Consider the following 3,636-nt stretch of genomic DNA (forward strand, 5'->3'; position numbering starts at 1 on the left):
TCCTGCTGTGTGCCTGTCTGCTGCAAGCCCTGCTCCAGCGTGTCCCTGCTCTGCCGCCCTGTGTGCAGACCTGCCTGCTGTGTGCCCAGCTCCTCCTGCTGTGCCTCCTCCTGCCAGCCCAGCTGCTGCAAGCCCTGTTCCAGCATGTCCCTGATCTGCCGCCCTGCCTGCTCCAGCCAGGCCTGCTGTGGCCAGAAGTCCAGCTGCTGCTGACCTGTCCCATGCTTCAGAGTCCCCCACATGCATGTCTGATATTCTCAGAGTTGAGGACCCAGTGTTCCTGCTCCCCACATCGAGGCTCAGCCTCACACCCAGGTCTCCATGTGTTTTCCATATTGATTTTCCCCCACTCTTTTTCATCTGCCCAGATGCTGGCTACCATCCTATGACCAGCTGATGACCTGTGAGTCCTACAAACCTTCTAAATTCCCCCAGAGCATCTGGCCACCCGTGGGAACAGGCTTTGTGTGGAATGTGTGGGTCCCAGAGAGCTACATCCAATGTTGGCCTTCCACCAACTCTGTGGGTGTCCTGTTTCTGTTTGCCTGGCTCTTTTGATGTAGCCATTACCCAACAGCCTCAAGGGGACCCTTTGTGGCCACTAGATACCTGTCCTAGGTAGAGACAGTAGACTCTGCCTCCATTTCCAATATCCTATGCCTCGGCGCTGAGCTGAAGTGTTGTTTCTTTCTCTGCAACCTCCCTGCTCCACCATGCTCCCTTCCCCTTCCTTGCTTCCGTCCACTGCCATCCTCTACTCTGTGAACTGAAATAAAACTGAGATTCCCGGAAGAGCTTGTCTGGTGGTCCAGTCCTTTAGGGTTCTACATGTGTCCACTTTCCAGTCCAACTGGCCATTTCCACCTCTGTCATCTCTGGGATCCAGTTCTGTTTTTGAAGTTTCTGCTGGTTCCAGTGTGTGTTGGTCTATTTCCTTGTATGCCCCATCCCTTTTGGCTGTGACATGGTCTTGTCTCTGACAGAACACTGATGGAGACCTTGGATGAAGGTGTTGGAAGCACCACGGGCCATGATCAGCCATGTTAGATTTGGAGCTTGTTCCTGTTGACCACACAAAACACACAATTTTGAGGGAATAGAGATTTTTAGTGGGCTGAAGCACTGAGGGGGGAGGCCTGCCAACTTCAGTTTGACTCCCAGATCCAGCAAGGTAACAAGAGAGAACTGACGTCAGCAAGTTGTCTTCTGACATTCACAGGTACCCACACACCACACACAGAGATACCACACATGACATGCCTATACAAAACATGCATGCATGCATACTCACAAAACACGACACACTCATACACACCCATACAACACACATACACATACAATATACATATGCAATACACACATACATGACACAGGCACACACATACACACATACACTCATACACACACAGATGTTCATACAATACATACATACATACATGCACGCACAATACAGATACTCACATGCTTACTCATGCACACACATACATTCACATACACACTCACACACATGCTATACACACAGCTCACACCCACCCACACACACTCACACTTACATAAATAAATCAAATTTTTTCCATCATGCTGTTTAATCTAGCATGTTGCCTAGAAAGACTTGTAGCAAGATTACAAACACCTCTCCAGCATGTCTCCTAGAGACCTTTTCATCCACTGCTCTGTTTGGCTGCTATCCTTATGTCTCTCTTGTTTCAGCAATGGTCAGGCTCGGGGAAGAGAAATCCATAGTTTGTTGCCCTTGCCAAAAACAAAAATGTCAGAAAGTTGAGTGGCAAAGCTGTTGCCATTGGCATCTTTCACATAAATAAACCACATCAAAAGAGCCAGGATGTCTCTCTCTGTTGGCGTTCATACCAATTTTTCCCAAGGTAGCTGCTCCAGTCACCATACACAAGTTCTTGGTGTCAAACTTGATGTAGTCGGTTATTTTGCCTGTTTCCAAGTCAATCTGAATGGTGCCATTCTCCTTGATGAGGAGATCAGAGTAGCGAATAGCATGGACATGGTCAGTCACCAGACGTGGGACTGCTTTTGTGCCCACAGGGATCTTTCTCACTTTGCATAACTGTGGCCTCCTCAAGTGTAATGCAATGAACAGCAAAGCGACTCTTGGTGTCGGAGATCAGATGGACGTTCTCTCCAGTCTTGTGATGATGACGTCCATGAACCCAGCAGTGTGGGTTCTATCTGTCCTGACTTTGCCAACGATCTCAATCAAAAGCTGCACACAAATCTTTATTTCACCTCCGCTCAGGGCACACTGTTCCCTAGGAAAATGATCAGAGGCAGGCATTTCTTAGCTTGTGAGGACCACAAGCTAAGCTTGGATGGATGTGAGCAAACATGTCTGCCAACTTATCCAATGTTTTGGAGCAGCTACCTGCTTCAGATATTTCTTGGGACCATGAGTCATGGCTGCACTGCGAATGGAAAGAGTCTCCCCTTCTTCCAGTGAATGAAGAAATTGGAGTCGGAGGCATCAAGTCATTTTTTAAGACAAGCTTGTCAGCAGAATGGGAATTGGTGGTTTGGCAGGCGGATGGCTCTCTTCTAGTGTTCAGCGCTCCGACAGCTGCTGCTCCCACAGGCAACTATGGTGCATTTGATGGTTCTTATCTGAAGGGACAGCCCCTACCAGCCTTTCAATGAACATGGGACTGGTCATTTCCTTCCAAATTCCAAGGCTTGCAGATAGGCAAAGGGGGCAGGAATCAGGTGCCTCCTGGGTCCTTCCTCTGCCCAGTGCCCAGTCGGTTCATAGGGCTAGGGAGGGCAGTTCTCTTGTCCTAGATACTATGGCTCAACCTCCCTGTAAGTCCCCCACTGATGGCGGCCAGCCTAGCCTTGGAAGATAGCCACTTCCTCCTTAGAGGATTCTGGAAATAAAGCTTGTTTCCCCATCATGGGGCACTGTAATCAGGCAAGAATGCCCTTCGGTCATTAGAGTTCCACCAGGTGTGGTGTGTGGAGTACTGGACCCTCACTTCTAGATGGGTTCAGCAGCCGCGGTCGGGGGGTCCTGAGCTCATGCAGCATCCTGGAAATCATCGCCTGCTCTGACTGTGTTAGCCCGTGTGGGCCGTGATCACTTTGGCAGGCTTTGCTCTGTCTGGACCGTGAGTTCATATTTATGTTTTAGCTGTTGACACTGAGGATGAGTTTGCGGAGATCCTGAGTGAAACAGGCTGGCTTGGCTCTCTTGCCTTCTGTGATACTCTGCCCTGCTCACCTGACCTACCGTGCTCTAACAGTGTTATCTGACAGGTACAGCCCCCATGGGCAACCCCCACTGTGCCAGGCTGAGATGGGAAACATAACAGATAGAATTGATTTAATAACTAGGCTTTCCATTAGGGCTGTTTGGATGTGACTGAAGAGTGTCCCCAGAGTCTGTCTTGGGATCCTGGTCCCTGTTGGGGTGACACTGAGAGGTGGGGTGTGATGAAGGCCAGAACTAACTCCTTTTTACCTCAGGGGTCCCCTCCCACCATGTGACCTCTTTCCAGGCCACTATCCATCGTGGTATGACGCACTTAGTGGGGGACCATGACACAGAACTGGGGCCATGCTGCTGGATTTCCAGTCTCCAGAGCCATGTTCATATATAAATCTCTTCATTAG

General features: G+C 49.6%; 1 protein-coding gene and 1 pseudogene across 1 annotated transcript in view; one reads left to right on the forward strand and one right to left on the reverse strand.

Moving 5' to 3' along the window:
- The window catches only part of Tspear (thrombospondin type laminin G domain and EAR repeats), a 155,505-nt gene that overhangs the window by 104,136 nt on the left and 47,733 nt on the right, over nucleotides 1–3,636 (forward strand). The window lies entirely within an intron of this gene.
- On the reverse strand, nucleotides 1,662–2,428 carry LOC101997472 (annotated as a pseudogene).

This window comes from Microtus ochrogaster, linkage group LG2 (genome assembly GCF_000317375.1).
Source record: "Microtus ochrogaster isolate Prairie Vole_2 linkage group LG2, MicOch1.0, whole genome shotgun sequence".
NCBI classification, from domain to species: domain Eukaryota; kingdom Metazoa; phylum Chordata; class Mammalia; order Rodentia; family Cricetidae; genus Microtus; species Microtus ochrogaster.